This window comes from Bacillus rossius, chromosome 1 (genome assembly GCF_032445375.1).
Source record: "Bacillus rossius redtenbacheri isolate Brsri chromosome 1, Brsri_v3, whole genome shotgun sequence".
In the NCBI taxonomy this organism is placed as follows: Eukaryota; Metazoa; Arthropoda; class Insecta; order Phasmatodea; family Bacillidae; genus Bacillus; species Bacillus rossius.
In genome coordinates, this window is record NC_086330.1 from 102,063,051 (window position 1) to 102,089,681 (window position 26,631).

A 26,631-nucleotide genomic window follows, 5' to 3' on the forward strand; every position below is an offset into this window, starting at 1 on the left:
CCTTGAACTTTGACCTTGACCTTGAAATTTAACCTTGACCTTGAACCTTGACCTTGAACTTTGACCTTGAACTTTGACCTTGACCTTGAACTTTGACCTTGAAATTTGACCTTGACCTTGAACTTTGACCTTGAACTTTGACCTTGACCTTGAACTTTGACCTTGACCTTGAAATTTGACCTTGACTTTGAAATTTGACCTTGACCTTGAAATTTGACTTTGTCCTTGTCGACCATCATGGACCCGACATTTAATGTTCAGTACATGCTACCAGGAGCGACCAACTGCTGGAGTACATCATCTTGTGTGTGTACTCATATTATAGAGTACATTTACATCTGGTTAATTTTATTTTAACCTGCTACAGTGCAGTAATCATTTATTACCGAGGTGCCCCCCGCCATCTTGAAATTCGGACGCCATCTTGAAATCATGTAATAATGTAGCTAGAAAAGCGGGAAAAAATCCAAAACTCATCAAAAAAATCACTCATTAACTTACAAATCGAATCGATGGATCCCTGTCCACGGTTCGATTCTTGACCAGTGACAGTTGTAACTAATTATTAAATAAATGTTAGGTTCTGTTTTCCATTACCTTTCGCGGAGTTTATTAATCATTCGCTCTACGAAAAACAACTCAAGTCAATATACCTGACCAACGAATTAAATCAGTGCCGATTAGCCTATTATGAAAGTCTAATTTTTCAATAATCTGAATAACATATAAGCCGTTCATGTACAAAGCCACACATATAGATCAATTGTCTTCAGTCCATAAGACCGAGTCATGACATTATCAGACGTATAGGCTAGTCATTTCAGGACCACATGAACTTCGTCGTTATCTAATTATATTCTATTAATCCCACGTGACATTTTTTAAACATACTAAAGCACCAAGTAACCTTGAAAAATATTTTAGTAACACCAAGAGGTTTTAAATTAGTAAATATTCAATCACTACATTTTGTACTACGCGCAATCAACAAAAGGGAAGCACTGACAACGAAAAGACAGCACCACCAACGAAAAGGCAGCACATTTGGAAGCACCGACAACGAAATGGCAGCACATTTGGAAGCACCGTCATCGAAAAGGCAGCACATTTGGAAGCACCGACAACGTAAAGGCAGCACATTTGGAAGCACCGACAACGAAAAGGCAGCACATTTGGAAGCACCGACAACGAAAAGGCAGCACATTTGGAAGCACCGACAACGAAACGGCAGCACATTTGGAAGCACCGTCATCGAAAAGGCAGCACATTTGGAAGCACCGACAACGTAAAGGCAGCACATTTGGAAGCACCGACAACGAAAAGGCAGCACATTTGGAAGCACCGACAACGAAAAGGCAGCACATTTGGAAGCACCGACAACGAAAAGGCAGCACATTTGGAAGCACCGACAACGAAAAGGCAGCACATTTGGAAGCACCGACAACGAAACGGCAGCACATTTGGAAGCACCGACAACGAAAAGGCAGCACATTCTGAAGCACCGACAACGAAAAGGCAGCACATTCGGAAGCACCGACAACGAAAAGGCAGCACATTTGGAAGCACCGACAACGAAATGGCAGCACATTTGGAAGCACCGACAACGAAAAGGCAGCACATTTGGAAGCACCGACAACGAAACGGCAGCACATTTGGAAGCACCGACAACGAAAAGGCAGCACATTTGGAAGCACCGACAACGAAACGGCAGCACATTTGGAAGCACCGACAACGAAACGGCAGCACATTTGGAAGCACCGACAACGAAACGGCAGCACATTTGGAAGCACCGACAACGAAACGGCAGCACATTTGGAAGCACCGACAACGAAACGGCAGCACATTTGGAAGCACCGACAACGAAACGGCAGCACATTTGAAAGCACCGACAACGAAAAGGCAGCACATTTGGAAGCACCGACAACGAAAAGGCAGCACATTTGGAAGCACCGACAACGAAAAGGCAGCACATTTGGAAGCACCGACAACGAAAAGGCAGCACATTTGGAAGCACCGACAACGAAACGGCAGCACATTTGGAAGCACCGGCAACGAAAAGGCAGCACATTTGGAAGCACCGACAACGAAAAGGCAGCGCATTTGGAAGCACCGACAACGAAAAGGCAGCACCATCATCAAAAAGGCTGCACATTTGTCATTGGCTCCAATATTCATTGGCTCCAATATTCATTGGCTCCATTATTCATTGATTCCATCAGTCTATTGATTCCATCAGTCTAGTGACTCCATCTGTCATTGGCTCCTACAGTCATTGGCTCCTACAGTCATTGGCTCCAACAACTGTCTTTTGTCTCACCAACTCCAAATATATATATTTGGCTAGAATTCTACGAGTCTAAGAGACTATGAGACCACATGGCTACGAGTCTAAAATGATCTAGCTGGTTACGAGTTATACATGGCTTGCGAGGCTACAGAGCTACGAAGTTTCTAGTACACAGGTTTACATGACTGTGAGGATACAGGACTACAAGTCTGCAAGAGTACTTGACTACGAAGGTACTCGTCTACATGACTCCAGTTACCGCATCTGTCTTCGACGGAATTTTCTCTTTTGCTCCAACTGCTCCATCAGCATTATGTTATAAGATTACAAGGCCTCTTGCTTACGTAGCTTCAAGTCTACAAGCCTCCAATGCATCATGACTACGAGACTACGATCAATGAGGTTACGAGTCTACGCGATTGCGAGTCTTCTAGGTTACATGATCGCGAGGCTATAGGACTACGAAGCTTCTAGAACGCATGGTTACGAGACTGCGAGGCTACAATTCTACGAGGTCCCAAGACATCCAGGCTACGCGACTACGAGCCATGAGGTTACGAGACTACGTGACTACGAATCTTCAAGTTTACGAGACTGCGAGGCTACAGAGCTACGAAGCCTCTAGTACACAGGTTTACGTGACTGCGAGGATACAGGACTACGCGACTTCGAGCCATAAGGTTACGAGATTACGTGACTACGAATCTTCATGTTTACGAGACTGCGAGGCTACAGAGCTACGAAGCCTCTATCTAGAAAACGAGTTTACGTGACTGCGTGGATACAGGAATACAAGTCTGCATGAGTTCTTGACTACGAAGCTACTCGTCTACAAGGCTCCAATTGACACATCTGTCTTCGATGGAATTTTCTCTTTTGCTACATCTACACCATCAGCATTATGTTATAAGATTACAAAGCTACTTGCTTACGTAGCTTCAAGTCTACGAGGCTCCAATACATCATGACTACGAGACTACGAGCCATGAGGTTACGAGACTATGCGATTGCAAGTCTTCAAGGTTACGTCATCGCGAGGCTATAGGACTACGAAGCTTCCAGAACGCATGGTTACGAGAATGCATGACTAATTGGCCGCATGGCTACGAAACTTTATGTCTCTAACTGACTACAATAGCACTATTCAGTGGTGAGAGTTAATTTATTTCATGCAAAGGTACTTGCTGCAAGCAGTTCCACTTTTCAACATCAGATGACGTCACGTTTTGCTTGCAGGTAAAATAATATTTATTTATTTTATGCGGGATGCGGGTTGTTCACTATCGATCGCATAAGAAGAATGGCATCGATAGTCTTCAAGAAGAAGGAAGTTCGTCCTTCCTGCTAGTGCTTCTCAGATTTCTCACGGTCCGCCATCTTGGATTGTGACGTCACGGCTGCCATCTTAGATGGGTGTGACTTTGACCTTTGACCGAAACCGCAGGAATGATCGCAAGCACTCGGATTAACCATCAAAATATATATAAGAATTATCAGGAGCACACGGAGAAAACCATCATAATATTGGCAAGAATAATCAGGAGCACATGGAGAAAAACGACACATGTTTTCTTTGATATCATAAAATTACAGAAAAAAAATATTTAGAAATAAAAAAAATTAATAAAAAAATTTAAAATAAAAACAAAAAATACATAAAATTCTGGCTTGTACTAGAACTCTATCTTTGCTCAACAATGATAAGTTTACAAGCTAGCAGAATCTGTTTATGTATTTTTTGTTTTTATTTTAAATTTTTTTATTAATTTTTTTTATTTCTAAATATTTTTTTTCTGTAATTTTATGATATCAAAGAAAATATGTGTCGTTTTTCTCCGTGTGCTCCTGATTATTCTTGCCAATATTATGATGGTTTTCTCCGTGTGCTCCTGATAATTCTTATATATATTTTGATGGTTAATCCGAGTGCTTGCGATCATTCCTGCGGTTTCGGTCAAAGGTCAAAGTCACACCCATCTAAGATGGCAGCCGTGACGTCACAATCCAAGATGGCGGACCGTGAGAAATCTGAGAAGCACTAGCAGGAAGGACGAACTTCCTTCTTCTTGAAGACTATCGATGCCATTCTTCTTATGCGATCGATAGTGAACAACCCGCATCCCGCATAAAATAAATAAATATTATTTTACCTGCAAGCAAAACGTGACGTCATCTGATGTTGAAAAGTGGAACTGCTTGCAGCAAGTACCTTTGCATGAAATAAATTAACACTCATCACTGAATAGTGCTATTGTAGTCAGTTAGAGACATAAAGTTTCGTAGCCATGCGGCCAATTAGTCATGCATTCTCGTAACCATGCGTTCTGGAAGCTTCGTAGTCCTATAGCCTCGCGATGACGTAACCTTGAAGACTTGCAATCGCATAGTCTCGTAACCTCATGGCTCGTAGTCTCGTAGTCATGATGTATTGGAGCCTCGTAGACTTGAAGCTACGTAAGCAAGTAGCTTTGTAATCTTATAACATAATGCTGATGGTGTAGATGTAGCAAAAGAGAAAATTCCATCGAAGACAGATGTGTCAATTGGAGCCTTGTAGACGAGTAGCTTCGTAGTCAAGAACTCATGCAGACTTGTATTCCTGTATCCACGCAGTCACGTAAACTCGTTTTCTAGATAGAGGCTTCGTAGCTCTGTAGCCTCGCAGTCTCGTAAACATGAAGATTCGTAGTCACGTAATCTCGTAACCTTATGGCTCGAAGTCGCGTAGTCCTGTATCCTCGCAGTCACGTAAACCTGTGTACTAGAGGCTTCGTAGCTCTGTAGCCTCGCAGTCTCGTAAACTTGAAGATTCGTAGTCACGTAGTCTCGTAACCTCATGGCTCGTAGTCGCGTAGCCTGGATGTCTTGGGACCTCGTAGAATTGTAGCCTCGCAGTCTCGTAACCATGCGTTCTAGAAGCTTCGTAGTCCTATAGCCTCGCGATCATGTAACCTAGAAGACTCGCAATCGCGTAGACTCGTAACCTCATTGATCGTAGTCTCGTAGTCATGATGCATTGGAGGCTTGTAGACTTGAAGCTACGTAAGCAAGAGGCCTTGTAATCTTATAACATAATGCTGATGGAGCAGTTGGAGCAAAAGAGAAAATTCCGTCGAAGACAGATGCGGTAACTGGAGTCATGTAGACGAGTACCTTCGTAGTCAAGTACTCTTGCAGACTTGTAGTCCTGTATCCTCACAGTCATGTAAACCTGTGTACTAGAAACTTCGTAGCTCTGTAGCCTCGCAAGCCATGTATAACTCGTAACCAGCTAGATCATTTTAGACTCGTAGCCATGTGGTCTCATAGTCTCTTAGACTCGTAGAATTCTAGCCAAATATATATATTTGGAGTTGGTGAGACAAAAGACAGTTGTTGGAGCCAATGACTGTAGGAGCCAATGACTGTAGGAGCCAATGACAGATGGAGTCACTAGACTGATGGAATCAATAGACTGATGGAATCAATGAATAATGGAGCCAATGAATATTGGAGCCAATGAATATTGGAGCCAATGACAAATGTGCAGCCTTTTTGATGATGGTGCTGCCTTTTCGTTGTCGGTGCTTCCAAATGCGCTGCCTTTTCGTTGTCGGTGCTTCCAAATGTGCTGCCTTTTCGTTGCCGGTGCTTCCAAATGTGCTGCCGTTTCGTTGTCGGTGCTTCCAAATGTGCTGCCTTTTCGTTGTCGGTGCTTCCAAATGTGCTGCCTTTTCGTTGTCGGTGCTTCCAAATGTGCTGCCTTTTCGTTGTCGGTGCTTCCAAATGTGCTGCCTTTTCGTTGTCGGTGCTTTCAAATGTGCTGCCGTTTCGTTGTCGGTGCTTCCAAATGTGCTGCCGTTTCGTTGTCGGTGCTTCCAAATGTGCTGCCGTTTCGTTGTCGGTGCTTCCAAATGTGCTGCCGTTTCGTTGTCGGTGCTTCCAAATGTGCTGCCGTTTCGTTGTCGGTGCTTCCAAATGTGCTGCCGTTTCGTTGTCGGTGCTTCCAAATGTGCTGCCTTTTCGTTGTCGGTGCTTCCAAATGTGCTGCCGTTTCGTTGTCGGTGCTTCCAAATGTGCTGCCTTTTCGTTGTCGGTGCTTCCAAATGTGCTGCCATTTCGTTGTCGGTGCTTCCAAATGTGCTGCCTTTTCGTTGTCGGTGCTTCCGAATGTGCTGCCTTTTCGTTGTCGGTGCTTCAGAATGTGCTGCCTTTTCGTTGTCGGTGCTTCCAAATGTGCTGCCGTTTCGTTGTCGGTGCTTCCAAATGTGCTGCCTTTTCGTTGTCGGTGCTTCCAAATGTGCTGCCTTTTCGTTGTCGGTGCTTCCAAATGTGCTGCCTTTTCGTTGTCGGTGCTTCCAAATGTGCTGCCTTTACGTTGTCGGTGCTTCCAAATGTGCTGCCTTTTCGATGACGGTGCTTCCAAATGTGCTGCCGTTTCGTTGTCGGTGCTTCCAAATGTGCTGCCTTTTCGTTGTCGGTGCTTCCAAATGTGCTGCCTTTTCGTTGTCGGTGCTTCCAAATGTGCTGCCTTTACGTTGTCGGTGCTTCCAAATGTGCTGCCTTTTCGATGACGGTGCTTCCAAATGTGCTGCCATTTCGTTGTCGGTGCTTCCAAATGTGCTGCCTTTTCGTTGGTGGTGCTGTCTTTTCGTTGTCAGTGCTTCCCTTTTGTTGATTGCGCGTAGTACAAAATGTAGTGATTGAATATTTACTAATTTAAAACCTCTTGGTGTTACTAAAATATTTTTCAAGGTTACTTGGTCCTTTAGTATGTTTAAAAAATGTCACGTTGGATTAATAGAATATAATTAGATAACGACGAAGTTCATGTGGTCCTGAAATGACTAGCCTATACGTCTGATAATGTCATGACTCGGTCTTATGGACTGAAGACAATTGATCTATATGTGTGGCTTTGTACATGAACGGCTTATATGTTATTCAGATTATTGAAAAATTAGACTTTCATAATAGGCTAATCGGCACTGATTTAATTCGTTGGTCAGGTATATTGACTTGAGTTGTTTTTCGTAGAGCGAATGATTAATAAACTCCGCGAAAGGTAATGGAAAACAGAACCTAACATTTATTTAATAATTAGTTACAACTGTCACTGGTCAAGAATCGAACCGTGGACAGGGATCCATCGATTCGATTTGTAAGTTAATGAGTGATTTTTTTGATGAGTTTTGGATTTTTTCCCGCTTTTCTAGCTACATTATTACATGATTTCAAGATGGCGTCCGAATTTCAAGATGGCGGGGGGCACCTCGGTAATAAATGATTACTGCACTGTAGCAGGTTAAAATAAAATTAACCAGATGTAAATGTACTCTATAATATGAGTACACACACAAGATGATGTACTCCAGCAGTTGGTCGCTCCTGGTAGCATGTACTGAACATTAAATGTCGGGTCCATGATGGTCGACAAGGACAAAGTCAAATTTCAAGGTCAAGGTCAAATTTCAAAGTCAAGGTCAAATTTCAAGGTCAAGGTCAAAGTTCAAGGTCAAAGTCAAAGTTCAAGGTCAAAGTTCAAGGTCAAGGTCAAATTTCAAGGTCAAGGTCAAAGTTCAAGGACAAGGTCAAATTTCAAGGTCAAGGTCAAAGTTCAAGGTCAAGGTTCAAGGTCAAGGTTAAATTTCAAGGTCAAGGTCAAAGTTCAAGGTCAAATTTCAAGGTCAAGGTCAAATTTCAAGGTCAAAGTCAAAGTTCAAGGTCAAGGTCAAGGGTAAATTTCAAGGTCAAATTTCGAGGTCAAGGTCAAAGTTCAAGGTCAAGGTCAAGGACAAAGGTCAAGGTCAATGTCAACAGTTGAGGACAAAAGTATGGTGACCAGATAATTATACTACATGTTATCGGCACACTCTAGCAGACGAAAACAAGATGGTGGTCTCCAGCGGATGAAGACAAGATGGCGGACATGTCGTCATACCAGCTGACGATATATATGTTTTGAAAAAAAGTGCTAGGAGTCAGTCTGCCTGCATCCATCGTTGAGGAAGGAGCCTGTCGCCATTTTTAGTTTTTTTTGGACTCACCGGGTTTGAACCGAGGACGGTGATCGATATAATCAATCAGAATTCGAATAAGTTAATTTTTTGATGAATTTTGGAATTTTTTTCATTAAAATCGGATAATAATTAAAGATTTTCAGGATGGCGTCCAAATTTCATAATGGCGGCCGTAACAAAAATTGCAACGGTGACGTCATCATCCAATATGGCGGAAAACACATCACCGGAATTTTCTAGAACACAATGACGTCATCCAAAATGACGGATCCAAGATGGCGGATCCAAAATGACCGCCGTGATCTACTTGTCCCGTTACGTTATGTCCCGTTACGCTGTGTCCCGTTACGCTTATCCAAGATGGTCGCCGTGACGTCACAATCCAAGATGGCGGACCGACAATCTCAATCCACCGCCTGAGGCCTGTCCCAGGTCCGTCATTTACATACTACTAGCAGCGATTACGTTATTATTAAAGGAATATTGGCAGAACAAGATGCTACCACGGTGACGCGATTCTACATAGAATGCATGATACCTGAAATAAATAGCCGCAGGAAAAAAAAAAAAAAGTAAAATGTAGAGACCAAAAATATATTTTAGAGGAACAAGAATACGGCAATTAAAAATGTTAAAAATGATCACGTTTATATATATATGTATAAAATATATATTAATAAATAATTTAACCCCTGGTACCTATATAACAAATAATTTAAGCCCTGCTACCTATATAATAAATGATTTCAGCCCTGCTACCTATATATTAGGACTAGTACTTAACAAAATAAAAAATAATAATAAATAAAGGAAACTACTTTATCAAAAACTGACGAGATTTGTTATAGTAAGAGGTGCGTAGTAAAAACGAGTCCACCCTATGCGTAAAATAAGCCCTAAAGCCATTCCTCCAAGAGTATGCTTCCCTTCCGCTCTCTTGACCAACCAGACCAGGTTGCGAGGCAGTTACGTCATCTCCCACCTCGAGGATGAGTTTGTATGGACGCTGTGGTTGGGCGAGACTAGTATGGTATGCAGAAAAGTGTGGATAGCATGGCGCGTGGAGGAAGAAACGCCCAAGAGCCAGCAGCCCGCCTCGCAGAGGCAAGGACATGCGAGAGGCCGGAGCAGTGGTCTGAATAAATTACTCCTAGCTTCGACACGTGTGGTCCATATTGTCGGTGTGCTCGCTTCAGCTCCAAGGGTAGCAGGTCGTCTGTTCGATGCCTGGTGGAAGCATCAGTGGACCTCTAGCGCTCTGCTAAGAGTACGGAAGAAATATTTTATTATTTATGTTTTCGTAATTTTTGACAGGCTAGATTACTTTGCACTTCGTCGTTTGTCGCATTCTCTGACAAGAGAAGGAAATTAAGTTTTATACTATGTCTTAATTGACGCTAGGCCGAGATTTGCACTGGCTAGAGTACGTAATGTGAAGTATTTAATAACTGTCGTAACTTTCGGTGCTGGACCGTGAAATAAATATAATTTTTTAATGTTGGCACTACACCGAGAAAAAGACAATTTATTGAATTATTTTCCACGTGCAATATTAGTATCAGTATTATTATTTTTTACTTTGCTTTGCTTGATGCTAGGCCGTGAGAAGACTGTACACAATATATTAAAACTTCGAAAAGTATAAATTAAAACATTTTATTTAATTTTTTTTACCAAACATGTCAGACGTTAGGCCGAGATAAAAAATAATAAACTGCGCTGACTGAGGTCGACGTGTAGAACGCACGACTGCTTCAACTCTCGTCCGGAGAGGAACCCAGCCGGACCACAGCGGCCTGCCGCGCCGAGAGAGAAATGAAACTATTTACCTCCGCCTCTCGCAGCGTATTGCCCGAGAGACGAGACTGGAAGGTTCAAGGTGAACTTGCACACAGCAATATTTGAAAACCAATGTTGTGCATAGTAGGTAGTCTGTTCGCTCGCTAGCTGCGAATGCATTTTGTGCCTTCTTGGCTTCCGCCGGGAGTCAAACCTAGGCCATGCTCAATTGGGGGAGGTGTTTATTTTTTAAACACAGCAACCTGTGTGTGTGTGTGTGTGTGTGTGTCTATATATATACTGTTGGAAAGAATTTGGTTGGCTGGGTGTTTTTTTTCTCTTTTGTTACTGGTACTTGTATTTCTTGGCTTTTAAGTCGCCGGTCAACGGACACTTACATAAATAACCTTTAGATATTACTGTGTTCGAGAAGAATGTTTTTAAAATGGTTTTTCTTAAGGGTTTACTGATTAAGGAAATGTTTGAGCAAAAAAAAAAATATTTTTTACGTATAGGTTGGGTTTGTGGTGACTGGCGAGTGTGTCAGGGAAGCATTCTCGTGTTTTCACGTGTGCGAGTACGATAGTGCTCACTGGGGTTTCGAACCCTGGATTGTCCGGTTTCCTTTTACTACCTACGTGTGCGCCACAGCCGGCGAGTGTCTCGTTCTGCAGCTACGAGTGTGCCTCGAGGCTGGAGGCAGGCCTGGCAGCCAGTCCACCATCTTGACAGCATCTCGGCTACTTTGTCTGTTGGGAGAGCTGTGCACGGCGAGCTTTCTGGGAATTATTTCCCCAATTTCTAGCTAAATAATTAAATAATTTTAACATAGGGTCAATATGTCATCATCGGCTTACTGGAGGCTGGTAGAAGAGGAATTTAAATGTTTTAGGATGTTCCACCATATTTATTGAAATTAATATTTTTATGTAAAATTATTTTTTTACATCGATCAAGTGTCGAACCAAAAACACGAATGGATCGAATCAATCAGTACATTAATGTTTGATGAATTTCCCCCGAATTTCTAGCTAAATAATTACGAATTTCCAAGATGGCCTACAGGATGGCGGATGCTACGAAGGTCTGGTTATTGGGACTCTAGCAGGTAAAAATTAATATGGCAGAGGAATCCTCTAGCAGATAGCATATGTAGGCTACTATGCAAGACTAGCGCTCCTGGTATTGAATACATACCGAAAACACGATGGGGGCGGTGCACTTTAGCAGATTTTGTGTGCACTACATGACACTAGAACCCCTAGTAACAGGTACTGAAAATATATGGCGTCCTCCAGAAGACGAAAACAAGATGGCTGCCTCCAGCAGACAAAAACAAGATGCTGGACTTGACATCATACTGGCTGGTATAATATCTACCTTGGCATTGGTGGTGGGAGGTCAGTTCTTAGCATAGAAAAGAGAGGTTCTTCGGTGGCTTCCTTGGAAGAAGGATCTGTCGTCAATTTTTCCCCTCTCCGGGTTCGAACCGAAGACTCCGAGCATTTACAAAATAAATGCAATTTTTGGATTGAAATTTTATTAAAATTGTATTTAAATCTTTTTTTAAACTTTTTCTCCGATTTTATAGCATAAATACGGATTTTCAAGATGGCGACCATAATATTTTAAACAGTTGAAACATAATTTAAAATGGCTGCAATTTTTCCTCAAAACGGGAAATTTTTCCTTCGAAATAAGGAAATTATTTTTTTTTAATTTATTTGGCGGAATTTCTTTCCTAAAAAATGGAATTGCATCATACATTTGCCCCAACCCCTTGTAGGCGGCCCGGGTGGTAGCTACCTGCAAACCACTGCATCTACTTTCTCGATAAATCATTAAGATAAAGCATTAAGATAAACTGATTTTCTTTCAACAAGTTAAACACAAATTTGTAATTTTGTAACTATAGAATTTCAACTTTATTTAATTTTTATTTTAAAAGTTATTCAGGTGTAGTCTGCCTTATATGTTCAAAATTGTAATTTGTAAGACGGCCTGAGTTGGTCGACGTGTCTCCAGCAGGCTGTGTCCTCGCGGAGAGGCGATCAGCAGGACGGAGTGAGTCGGGACACAGCAGAGCTGGGTGCCTTACAGCGGCAACTGCAGGTACTGAGTGGGTAGTACAGCCTTCCTTCGGTGCGTGTGCGCCATTCATAATCCTACAGTGTTAAAACTATGGGATATTCATAGAGGCAGCTAAGGTGGGTTTCCGATTAAGAATTAGTAGTGTACTTTCGATATGACTATTTGTACTAGTGGGATGGTTTAAGATTGTCGTGTAGGAGTTTTGACGTGTCGTTTGCGAATCATATGTTGACTAACGATTTGACAGAGATGGTTATATAATATAGTTTTCCTTAAAATTATGGGGAGCACCAATTAGAGCACGTTGACAATAAATTATGTTTCCTAGGACAAGGAAGAACGAAAGAAGTAGGAAATAAGGAATTCTTAGTATAATGTCGATAAACAGTAAACTTATTATAAGAAAATTGCACAAAATAAAAAACACGAATCTCTATTATACAAATTTTTTATAAATGATTTCAGGAATCATTATTTTGGTGCATGTCTTTTTTTTTTTTTGCTATTGCACGAGTTTATAATATTTACAATCAATAAATATTTTTCTTAACTGTACGGCCATTTTGTGTTGGCTCAGGAAATATAATAGCATTACATACTTATTTATATATTAAAGTTAAATATTTGTGATTATGATTTGTGTGCGAATCTAGGTTACGAGCTAAAATACAATATTTACGTTTAATCGTAGCCATATGTCTGATATTTCAAAATACACTAACAATTCCACCATGGATAAAAATGCTACATTGAACAGATTATCAATCGGCAATGATTAATAACCAAAAATAAATCGAAATTCAGAGGATACTTACAAATATAAAAATTCAGCTTATAAACATAGATGCATTCTAACCCGTTTTCATTGGCTGGAACTAACAACTAAGTCAATTATAAACTAGAATTTCGCAGTATAACTTAACCGCGTGTTCATCCACGTAGAGGTTACGTTTATGATTAAGTTTTCCACCGTTAACCCACCTTCAGACTCTGCAATTTCTGTTGGTAAATAAGGAGACTAGGAAGAGAATTATCTTTTTTACACGCTTTATATTAGCTTCACCTGTATGTTTGTTTGTATGTATGTTTGTAACCGAATCCTTTGCAATCGATTTTGACCCACTTTAAACGGACTGATTTAATCTAAACTTCGTACACTTATCGAGGACCGGTGACAATACACTAATTTAATAAGTTTATCTCATTATCCTGATTAGGATCGACAGGATTAAATAATTTCCTCACCCAGCCTCTGTGTGAGAGCAAGTGAGAACCGTGCAGTCGGCGCATGCGTACCGTCTACCAACTTTCCAGCTAGAGCACTAGGGGTATTAGTGTTATTACTATATTTCCTAGACAGTTGGTTTGTTGGCCGAGCGGATTAAGGCGCGGGTCTTCGACGACACACTACGGAGGTTTTTTAAACTTTTCCTCCAATAACAGTTATTTATCACCTGAAAATGTATATAAATGTTGTAAAATGTATATAAATGTTGTAAAATGTATGTAATATATGGAAAAAGAGCACAATGTGCTGGCGTTCCACTATGCGAACCATTGTTAATGTAAAATGTAAACAAACATGTCAATAAAAAGCTTTTGAATTTTGAATTTGATTTTGTCTTCGACGACATCAACCCACGGATTCAACAATCGTGAGTTCTAATCCTGTCCACGGCTGAAAAAAAAATATTGGTTTTCTTTTCAACAAATTTTGGGAAAGGTGCCGTAAATCCAACTGTAATTCGTCTGGGACTTCGCCAATCCTTCTATTCAAACTAAAAAGTGAAAAATAAATATAGTTTAAAAAAACTAATAAACACGTTTTTAAAGCACATCGAACTAGAAAGTGAAAAATAATTTTTAAAATAAGCTTAAAACAATAATGAATGATAAATACTCGTATTATTGTGGGGAAAAAAATCATGGGGCGCTATGTTCCGTAATTATCGTACATCGAGCGCCCGATGGTAGAGCAGCCGACATGTCATCGGAAGGCTCTGGGTTCAAATCCCAGTCCTGGCTATCCGAATTTTCTCATAGGCCCTATTCTATACACTCTCATTGAGAAGGTCCTTTCCTCATCCTTTCTCAATCCTTATCCTTCCCAAAATTCCTGTTACGTAAATGTGGAACGCTTCACGTAATAATTAATCCGTAACTCCCATCCTTTCCTGCTTCACAACATTAATTTCGTACAGTATGTAAGACTGGTCGATATCACTTGTTCGTCAATAACCTTATACCATTAAGTCTCACTGTATATATTGATAACGTTAAAATCTTTGAATGGCTTCTAAAATCGAGATTTGACTATCAATACAGCTGTACCTACACATTAATAATTTGGAAAATAATTAGGCCTACAGTTACTTATATTTATCACGGAATTAATAGTAGATTAGAACAAATAACAGTTTAAAAAATTTAAAAAAATACGCTTTTATAAATAAACCAAACTAAAAAGTATAAAATAAATAATAGTTAAAAAACTAAAAAAAAACACGTTTTATATAGACAACCAAACTAAAAAATAGAAGATAAATTTTAATAAATTTGAATTAAGAATAGTGTAAAAAATTTAATAAATATAAATTAATAACAGTGTAAATAAGAAAAAAAACTATTTTATTAAAAAAAAAGCGTGGGGTGCTTTTAAAGATATTATCGAAATGATAATCCTTCTACTCATATCTGTCAATAAAATATTTATAACTATTGACACCATGCACCCCACGCTTTCATTTATATAAAAAAATTTTTTTTCTTATTTACACTATTATTAATTTATATTTATTTAAATTTTTTACACTATACTTAATTCAAAAATATTAAAATTTATTTTCTATTTTTTAGTTTGGTTTTCTATATAAAACGTGTTTTTTTTAAGTTTTTTTTTAACTATTATTTATTACTTTACAGTTGGTTGGCCTAATCTGAACCAGAAACGAACAAGGATATTAGCTGACATGGAAGTCGGCTAACAAAATAAAACGTTAGGATAAAGTTTCGAAAAGTAAAGCCGTTTTATATACTTTAGCAATACGACTGGAACTCTCACTGAAATCATTCCCGGCAGCACTATATAGTAAATAAGATTGCTCATCTAATAGTGCAGTCTCCGCGCAACTGTTGTTTACACTATGTTAGATGAACCGTCTCATATAATGACTCTAGCTGACATCGATCACTGCAGCACTGAATAGTAGGCTATACGAGACGGTTCACATAATAGTGCAGCCTCCAAGCATCAGCCGTAGATCTCATCTTCCGTAGCTCACTGGGTTTCATGGCCATCTCATACACTGAGGCAGTCTACCCGCCACTCTAGTTGACATTGATCCCAACAGCACTCAATGGTAGGTTATTTTATATTTAGTTTAAACCTTTTGTTACCTCTTTTCCAATACAAGTATATGTTTGGTTACTTGCATCAATTTTAGGTTATAAATATTTGATTGTATTACATTTTTTTATGTTTTGTTTGTTTTTTAAAGTCGCATTCTGCACATAATTGTAGGCATTTGACAACTGATACACGAGACAGACCTGCACCAACCAGTCTCTGCACCAGAAGCTCCACTGACAGCAACATGATTTTTTTTGCGGGGGGGGGGGGGGGGGGGGGGCAGGGAAGCGGTGGTGGCTGAAGAGAGGCGCCTTGCCAACGTGAGACGAGATGAACTACCAGCAGTGAGACAACTGGAGGAAATGCATCAGTTGTATATAGGGCTCCTGAGAGAAGATATTGATGAGGCACCTTAATATATTACATGTTAAAGGTATCTCAGCCATGTATTTTTTTATTGTAAACATGGGTGAATAGACATTTCGGGGAAACTCACCATGTGTAAAAAAAAAAATAGTTAACGAATCTAGCGCTATACCTCCTCAGGGTTTCCTCTCAGGTGATTTGGAAACCAGCGCAAATGAAGAGACAAAGCAAAATGGAAGAAGGGCCGACGGCATCGTTACGTTTTACGTAAAGTAACAGATGACACAACGAATCCAGGTAGGGTGATTTATTTCCATTTCTACTCAATTGGGTGTTCAAAACAAATTAGCTTTTTAAGGGGGTGCAGCCTGTTTCAGGTCATTATTATTATTATTATTATTATTATTATTATTATTATTATTATTATTATTCAGAATGTCTCGGAACTCTACGTCAAGCCTAGAACAGTTGATCGACCAATAAGTAACTGTTCTGAATCTAAAAAAAAAAAAATTACGTGGATTAATTTTAGTTATAGGCATTTGTTTTTTAATTTTAAATTCTCCGCCATGCACCATATTATTAGAGGAAGTGACTAAAATATTTTGCTACGCAAACATAAATAACCCTACTATTGATAAAAATATTCGAAATAAAATCAAACAAGCTATAATTTTAGGGGAAAACATTACTTGTAAGACTTAGAAGGAAAAAAAATCGTGTAAATTAACCTAGTCATTAATTTTTTTTGTTAACTTGAACAAGTTATTTAACAATATGGCTAATTAAATCAAATAACTTGCTAAGTTAGCAAAGTATTATTTTTACAGTGCGAATAGTCAAAGTTATCAAAAAAATGTCACAAGTCGTGCACATAACATCTAACGAAATACATTACAGACGAAATAAGCACACAAATAACATCGAGGAGAATCTGGAACAGGCCTTGGCGTGATTACAGAAGTTGACAGAGACAAGTTGCTTTTGGAACGAATACCGTTAATTGCTTGTTAGGGGTGTCTGTGTTAGTGAGGCGGGATGGATGATAGGTGCTTCTAGTGCGGTATTTCCTCTAGGCGCAAGGCATTGAACTGGCAAGCAGTCTTCTCGTAGCGCATTGGGAAACTATAATATCTGAGCGGTAACCATAACCTTATGTGGCGGAGAAATGACGATACAGGTGTAAAGCCCCCCCACCCCCCCCCCCCCCCCCCCACACACACACAAGTATAATCCGAACTGATTGATGGCTCAGTCCGAACTGCCGTTTGTGGTAACAGCGTCTAGCCAGTTCAAACAATCAGTCCCATCAACTGAGTGTCGTGGCAGACATCTTTGTTTATATATTTTTTTGCCTTTTTTTCCTTTTTCTAATTTAAAGTGTAACTGCAACTGCAACATCCCAAGGTTTTTTTCTTCATATTCCACGATGAAACAACACATCCAACAGCAACAGCAACCACAAAACTGATAGTGTGTGAGGAAGGCTTTAGTTCAATCCAAACTGGGAGCTGGATTGATCGTGTATAGGGACCTTGATGCAAGTGTCTGAGTGCAATCAAGAATCTGTACCTACCGGGCGTTTCATGCCAAAACATGGTTCTGAAAACACACGTTTTAGCCCTTTTCTCTCTTCTAAAAATACGGTTTAAAAACGAAAAACGGAAACAGGAATACCTATCCACCATCAGAATATTCTAAATTGATTTTCGAAGACACGCCACTAGGAATTGTTCAGCAGTTTTCAAATCGCTTGGTTTCTTCTGAAGCTCTGTACACCGTTTGTGTGCCCGGGTAGGCGGGTTACTCGTTTCTTTTTCCCCGCCAATGTCAGATTTTTACGAAGAAATTAGAAGCCGCTCCAGGGACACTTTAGGGGAGGGGCTGTTGTGCAAAGAAAAGCGCAGTTGCAAAATACGACAGTAAATAAGTCTGAGATAAGCCGTCGAATATTTACAAAATTTATGATCTCTTAATACTGAACTTCGATAGTTTCATACAAGCTTTTTATGGAAGAAAAGTTTAACACATGAATTTAAATATTAATTTAAGTAAACATAAATATACCCGTGCCACTTTGTTTTTTCAAATGGAGCCGTGCGTAAAATAATTATTTTGAAAATGAGTTTATAAGGTGCAATTTTGTTTTGCAATTATTCGAAATATCAGCCTGCTTTTTTTTTTTTTTTTACAAACAGTAGATTAATGTGTAGCATGGATTTGGCAACAAATCTCAGCTATAGAACATGAAATTCAATGTTTATACTGTGGGATGTATGTAGAAATTGTCCTAGATAAAAAAAAAATGACAGCATAATAATGTTAGATTTTTGTTTTTGTTAAAGTGACTTTAGGTCGGCCTGCATCCATCGCCCAGCTGCGGAGATACAGAAAATAAACTTATATTGAGTAACCAAGACACGATTAGTCAAAAATAATATGTGTTTAAAATTAATACATTTAGCAGATACTTAGTGCATAGCAGAAATCTCTGGTGAAGAAAATTTGCAATATACAAAGCATATTATGCAATGCTTATATAGTGCCACACTGTTTGAAATCACCTAAAACCAGAAGTATTGACATTGAAAAGAATTCATCACCATGAGGGAGGAGGCAGAAAGTGTGTGTGTGTGTGTGTGGGGGGGGGGGGGATGTGTTTACAATGTATGTGTGTTAAAGCTGATCCTTAAACATGAATAAATTAATGTTCATGTGTACTGTGTTAGGTAAGATGAGATAGAATAATATTCTTATATTATTTTGTCTTAATCAGTGTATTGTTCAACTATGTTATTACTTTACTCCATGATAATTAAATTAATTCAACTTGTTTCTTACTAATTTTACAAATGTACAAAATAATATTTTCTTTCCATATAAAACATTTAAGTTAAACTATATAACCCTGATAAAAGAATCATGCAGACAATTGGGTGGTGCTCTGATTGACTGGTCTGATTCCTGCTCTGTCCGCTCGGCATGATCTGCTGAAGCCAAGAGCAGGAAGGATGATGGGACAAGGAGAAGGGGAGGGGGGGGGGGGATCATGAAATTCAGGTACCAATTAGTTGGTCATTTGTTTACAATTTTATCAGCTGTTCTTGACTGCCATTAACATGGGTGCATTTATGAGTGTAGCGATGATATATGTACTTGATAACTTATTGTTTTCCAATTTCCTTATGAATAACATAAGTTACAATTATTATTAATCTAAACAGATAAGAACATATGCAATAGTAAACAAACAACCAGCATGTATGTACAACTAAAAAAAGTTGGAAAAGAGCTTCACTTCAGATGACTTCAGTCTCCATTTGTGTAGGTACTTCTCTTATCTACGGAAATTGAGAGCAAGGGTTGTGGGGAGGAATGATTTCTTTCAAAGATGACTATCAAAATGTTTTCCAACAAGAAGCTGTGATACATTCTTTAAATGATTCATGCAGTGGGGTATTTTGTTTTATTACAATTTTTTGGACATATGCCATTGCAAATTTGCAGTGGAAAAAATTATGCAACACTGCAAAGACATAGGTCCAAAAAATTGTATTAAATCAAACAATAAAAATCAAGAAGTGGAGTGTGTTTTAGCATTTCCATTTTCAGACCACTATGGTGACGTGCACTGGATAAATGAGATTGGCTAACAAACCAGGATGACAACTCCATTTCTGTGGAATTCACTACTCTCACAAGGGAAAAAAAAACTTCCAGGTATGGCAGACAGCAAGACAATGTAGACATTTTCTTACTCAACAAGCAAGCTATACCATAGCTGTCCTGACCTTTACAAGAAAATTTTCTTAAGCAGGCAGCTCTTACAGAACAAAAAAAAACTTTATTGTTGTTCATTCTATTGACGATGAATATTTGTGTTTTATTAATAAACATACAAATGTCTTTGTAAATTCAGTGTTCAGTGCATCTTTTTGAGTTATTTTTAATGTGTACAGATAATTGACTGGCTACACTCACTTCACAGCTAGTGACATTTGCATTAAATATGAGTTATCAAGTATCATTGTATTTTGGTATAAAATGATTTTTTCAACATATTTGTGTAAACTTGCACAGACAAAAAAATTCTAATGGATAAAATAAACTAAACCAAAATATATTGGTCATTTTATAAAACAAATATTTGTATAATTTTTCACTGGTACATGCTTGCTTCAAGAAAATTTTTTACTGATACCATATCCACACATGCAATAAAGTTGTACGTAAATGGCATTTTGTCTATAGTTTTCAAAAATTCTTTTACAGTGAAATTTTATAATCAAAAGCAGTACCTAAGAGAAATGTTTTTTTATGTTTGGAAACATTTGTCCTGTCTACATTAGTTGTATATTGTCACTCAAGAACTATAACAGTTAATTTACACAAAACCTTTTCTTAATCATTAACACTTTGATAAAGATATCTGCACTTCCACTTAAATTTAACACACTTGTATGCGAGCTGTATGTTTTTGTTCCGCTCAGGTTAATCTTACATGCTATGCATGTGCGTAAGTCAGGAACAACAAATGGTTGAGGTATGATCACAGAAAAAAAAATGATAAAATGATGTCACTTTGTCAAATGATTAGTTTCAGTTTTTGTACTTAACAATTAACTAATTCTTGGAGATGCATGAAGACTCCGCTGAAAAACACATAAAATATACTTAATAAATGGCATTATACATGATTCTCATCTAGGCCTCATTTATGGAGTCACCTTAAATGAGGTAACTTCCCAACTCTCAAGGGGTAATCAGAGTTCTGGAATTCCATCAAGCACACCAAGAAATTTAAAAAGGAGATATACTTGAAATCAACATGTAGCACCATTTTAAAAAAACATTGAAAAAACTGTTAAAATGTTTCTTTCCACAAATACTACAAGTGAATTTGATTTGGCTTGATTGATAATATTGTTTTAATAATTAATTTCATGTTTTAAAAAGGATAAAAAAATGGAAAATAAAATAGGAAAATGAAATATTTGTACATGACTACACTTTTTAAACTTGCATTTTACAAATTTTAACTTGATAAAATAATAATTTCATACTTCAACAGTGCAACTGATAATGTATTTCAATTTTTTTTTGGAATTAAAACTGAGTAATCATGATTTACAAAAAAACTTCAACTAATAACTATTTAATATTAACAATTAGCACACGTGATCAATTAAAAAACAATGAAAGTACTTGTATTTGAAACCAATCACAATTTTACAGTCCTTTTTCCAAAAATTGCTTGAAAAAATTTTGAATAGTTTTTAATTTAACACTGTACTTGCATAAGAAATAATAGGAAATATGTGTTAAATTTAACAAAAAGTTATAGTAAATTGATTATCCTGCAGTGGTAAATTTGTGGAATCAAAGGGGTTTTCAACATTTTTCTGTGATAACTGCTAACAATGAACAAGCTTCTCCCATTAACATAGAGGGTTCATTAAAAACAAAGATGATAAATTAACTTTAATTACACTGGCCATTTGGTCTAGAGGTGAGGACTCCCGGTCAATAAAACAAAATTCCCTGGTTCGATTTTCGAGCAGGTCTGGAATTTTTTACTTGTGAAAAATGTCCTTAACCCTGATTCAGGACTGGAAGTCCTGTTGTCAGACTTCCTACCGAAGAAGACAATGTGAAACCACTGCCGGATCACCCAGACACAAGAACTTCAGGTAAGCCACAGGCTGCGACTTGCACCACCGCTGCATTATCTCTGAGCAATCCCAACTCATCAAACACATGCTTGAATATCTGAACGGTAATTATCAATATTTACTAGTTTCACTGCTCATGTTTTCCCCAAAAAGCATTCAAAAATTCTAATGGCTAGTTGCACCATTTACTCGCTCAAGCCAAAAATGAACGATTCTAGATCCAGCTCAATCCTTGGTTAGATTGAGGTTCCACTTAAAATATGTTGCACAAATGGAATTTCTCCACACAAATATCAGTGGATTCAAGTATGACCACAGTTTATCTCAAATGGTGCTACAGTTTTGTGTGTCAATCCTAGCCTATAAACGATACAATATTGAAAAGAAATTGGAACGCCAATAGTGCAACCAGTAGTTTCTGATACAGTTAAGAAGTCGTGAACACTCCACTCTCTAGATGACAAAAAAAACATATAGTTTAGGCTAACTACTGTCCATAGCATAAATAAATTAACCCCTCTTAGTTATATGACTTTCTCATAATTTTATTAATATTTAATTGTATACTGGTTGCACATTTCAGTTTTAACAAATCACAAGTTTCCCAACTTGGCATTAGTCTAACATGTATATCTTCCTTTCTGTGCATATATTTTATTTTGATGCTGCTACCTTGAAAAAAGCATGAGTAACATTGACAACTTTGAAGTGAACACTGGTGTGTATGTTGGTGTTTTTGAACACTGCTACTGTTGAGAGTACATTATTGCAAATTTAAATTTCTTTCATACTTACAGCTTTTAGCAATTAGAAACTGCAACTAAGCAATATATTTTGCAATTTGCATGTCAGTCATTGCCTATTTATGTTTTCCTGAGATTAAATTAGTAATGCTATATTATTTTAGGCTGCCAGTAATCATTCATGATTCACTCATGTGTACTTGTATTTTAGCAAGGTAATATTCTGATATCACTGCTTTTTAGAAAGAAAAGAAGAAACCACACACATCCCTAAATTTACTCCGAAGGGATGGTTTCGCAATTCCTACTAGTTTGTGAAAAAATTAAATTTTTATATCCTACATTAAAATACCTGTGCTTTTACACTGTCTCACTACTCATTGTTTACCTGCAAAAAATAGGAATATATTATTTTCACATACTTGAGACATTCTTAAATTAACCCTGAAAGGAAGGTTTCTTAATTCCTACTGGTTTGTTAAAAAATAACTGTTTACAGCTTACTTTAAAATACCCGCGTATTTACACTATCACCGACATTCATTGTTTACCCATATGGGTTTTAAAAATTTTTTTGGAGATCTTTAGTCAATGTAGATGTTGTAATAATGAAATTTGTTTAAATGATGATTATTGTAGTTATAAGAGATTTTTAATCTTGTCTTTCATGTTTGTTGTTTTATTAGAATAAGTAATTATATTACAAAATGTACATATGTGTATTACATTGTATTTAAAATAGTACTATTTTGAGTCCAATCACAGCCAAAAATTTGAATAGAAAAGTTAACGTAGTTCATTTTCTGTGAAGAATACGTGCTGTGCACTGAAGTAGCTGTCACATTGAATTTTACAGTATTTCCAACGAATACTTTGATTACAGCCATCGTATATTCTGTGTTTGATATGGCTGGTGTTTTCATGTATCCCAGTTTATCCCAGGATACTGAAGGCTTGATTGATCCTGATGGCATGATCCTGTTGGCTTGATCCTGTGGTACATGATGCTCACTTTTTTAGTTCAGTACATTGGAAGATCCTGATGGCATGATCATGTGGTACATGATGCTTGCTGTTTAAGTTTAGTACATTAGAAGATCCTGCAGATAAAAGAAATTGCGAAATAAGAATTATAATTGTAGGTTGAAAAAAATTCTTTTAATCAACTTACGATTATAATTCATTAATATGTGACAATATTTTTTTTAAGTACAGGATCTTCCGATCTTATGAATTAAAACAGCAAGCATCATGTAGGTACCATAGGATCACGACAACAGGATCATGTCATCAGAATCAAGTCTTCAGGATTCAGGGATTAACTTCAATATATGAAATGGAAAAAGGAGCATATTTTTAATTCTCCATAGTTGGCCAAAGTTCTGCTAAAAAAAGACGATCGCAGGTAAACAATGAATGGTGCAGCGACAGTGTGAAAACACAGGTATTGTAATGTAAGCTTTAAACCTTTATTTATCACGACCCAGTAGGAATTAAGAAACCATCCCTTCAGGATAATTTAGGGACATGTGTAATGTGTGAAAACCATATTTTCCGATTTGTTCTTTCCGTTCTAAAAAGACCTTATATCAGAGTATTCCCTTGTTTGATACTCCATGATTTCATCAAGTCAAGTAATAACCAACTATACTCTTAAGAGTTAAAGTGGTGGCATATTTTTTAACTTAACGCCTTAATATCCTTATTATTTAATGTTTCAATTAGTATATTTACTCTCTTACAGCTACATTTCATATAAAAAGTATTTTTTACTTACAGTAAATATAGTAATACATGTTTTAAACACTTAACAAGACTTACAAGGCTCAGAGAAATGATTTAAGTACTTGTTTTCATAATGTTTTATTTAATATAACATGCTAAGCCAATTTTGTGATTGGGTGCTTCTGTGTTAGCTGTATTTGTAGAAATTAGGGTCAGTAAAATATGCAAATAAAATTCTCAATTGTAATTTAAGATGCTGTTGACACCTCAGTTTTAAATCCGAAATTAGCACCACAATGGTTTTAAAGCTTAACAAGAGCAGTATTCTTACCCATTTTAAATCAACTTATCAACAAGAAGAGAAACAAGATAAAACACAGCAGCTAGACAGGCAGGCTGTCCTCAAATGCTCAGTTTGAGCTTCAGGAAGCACAGTAGCAAAAATTTTAGACATAAACAAATAATAAATGGGATTTTAAAAAATACACATGCATTGAAAAAACTATGTTAGCAGCACTCAAAAACACACATTTTGGTAATTCTATAGGAGAACCTGTTTTCTGAAGGAAAAAATGCAAATTATTTTTATTGTTCTCACTTGTTTTACTTACAATCATTCTCTAAACAGGCATTGTGGTACTTTAAGCAGTTTACAGTTTTAACAAGTTGTGGTAAATATGTAGAGTAGCGGTATATGCGAAAAAAAAATGCTAAAAATCCGAAAATACTTTTATTCTATGCTCTTTCACCTCCTCTTTTCAAATCAACCGGCGGAGATAAGAAATTCCAAATAATTTAGGAGATATTGAATTTTTTAATTTTGAACATGTAGAGTAGCGGTATTTGCGAAATAAAAATTCTAAAAATCTGATATTACTTTTATTATATGCTCTTTCACTTCCTCTTTTCATTAAAACCGGCGGAGATAAGAAATTCCAAATACTTTAGGAGATATAGAATTTTTAAATTTTGCAATACAACACCTGTACAACCATTCGAACATCGCCATTATTTTTATTTTGCTGTGTGTTCGTGAATGCGTAATAAATAAAATGGTCGATTAGGTCAGGTCCGTTACATTATTAATACTTTCAAACTAAGCGGACATAAAAAATAATGTGAATTAATATTAATGGCTGTTTAGTTTTAAAATATTTATTATGTAACTGACCCGACCAAACAAACCGGGACAAAGGATGAACAGTAGGAACTAAAATGGTCGATTAGGTCAGGTCAGTTAAATTATGAATACTTTCAAACTAAGCGTACATTAAAAATAATATGATTTAATTTCAATGGTTCTTTAGCTTAAAAGTATTTATAATGTAACTGACCTGACCTAACAAACCCAGACAAATGATGAACATTAACAAGTCACGTAAAAAATTTTTGTTACTTATTACTTGAGCAACAATATCCAAATAAAAAATAAGACTAAAATTAGAAACGTTAAAAAACGTTAAAAACCCACAAGTTGGAGGCGGGTACATTTCCTTTGCCATTAGAAGGAAATGATGTAGTCGTTCACCTACGTCGCGATACCTCCGACGGAACATTAATAAATAAATAATCACGTATTGGTTCATTTGAATACTCGCCAATCACGGAACTGTCACGTGACAAAATTGTCCAATAAGAAACATAACAGATACTCGTAAACCAGAAAAAATGTTGATCACCGCATGAATACACAGGTATTTTGATGAAAATTAAAAAATTTGATATCTCCTAAAGTATTTGGAATTTCTTATCTCCGCCGGTTGATTTGAAAAGAGGAAGTGAAAGAGCATAGAATAACAGTATTTTCGGATTTTTAGCATTTTTTTTCGCATATACCGCGACTCTACATATTTACCAAATTGGAAATACTTAAAAAAAGTGTTGTTAAAATGGTAAACCACTGGTAAACTAATTAAGTATCACAACACCCTCCTAGGACATGACTCAAAAACATGTCAGGTAAAATAAATTTATTTTGAATTTTTTTTCAGTAAACATCTTTCCTTCAGAATAATATAACCAAATTGGTAAAAATCTATTTTAAGTACTTAGTTAAGTATAGTTCACTTTTACCATTACCCCTAATGGTTTAATTATAAATATTTATCACTTAATTGGCTTACCAGAATTTACAGTTATCACTTGACTCAAATAAGTTTATTACTACCTGACACACACGAAATTAAAAGTTAGTTTTCATTAAAAAAAATCAAAACATCCTTAAAAACACAACACACTGCAAAACCTGCAACACCAAACATTATTTTAAAACATTTTTTTTATTAAACAGTTTCTTTACTTTGTAACCTTTGGTCAAATTTTGGGAGTGGTGATACCCAAAAGTGTAATTAATACTAAATGCAAATTATCTGTAGCTGCAGTCACTGCTAATTACAGACATTTTTACTAAATAATAAAATATTATTTACAAAACCAAAATTTAAAAAACAAAAGATATAAAAACTGAAAAAATTAACTTTAGTTCATATTATACTATGTTGTTTATATGTACTGCTATCTCCTACAGTGTAGCTGCTGGACCCGAGGTGAGCCTAGTGGTTTTTAGGGGTAAAACTGCTGAACTTTATCTGGGCGAGTGCCAGGATAGCTTGCAAATAAG

General features: G+C 37.2%; 1 protein-coding gene across 1 annotated transcript in view; it reads right to left on the reverse strand.

Moving 5' to 3' along the window:
- Nucleotides 1–26,264, reverse strand: part of LOC134540863 (alpha-1,3-mannosyl-glycoprotein 4-beta-N-acetylglucosaminyltransferase B) — a 577,977-nt gene extending 551,713 nt beyond the window's left edge. The window contains exon 1 of the mRNA XM_063383880.1: nt 26,135–26,264. The gene's annotated coding sequence lies outside the window, so the exon portion shown is untranslated. The remainder of the gene's footprint in view (nt 1–26,134) is intronic.
- Between the last annotated feature and the right edge of the window lie 367 nt (nt 26,265–26,631).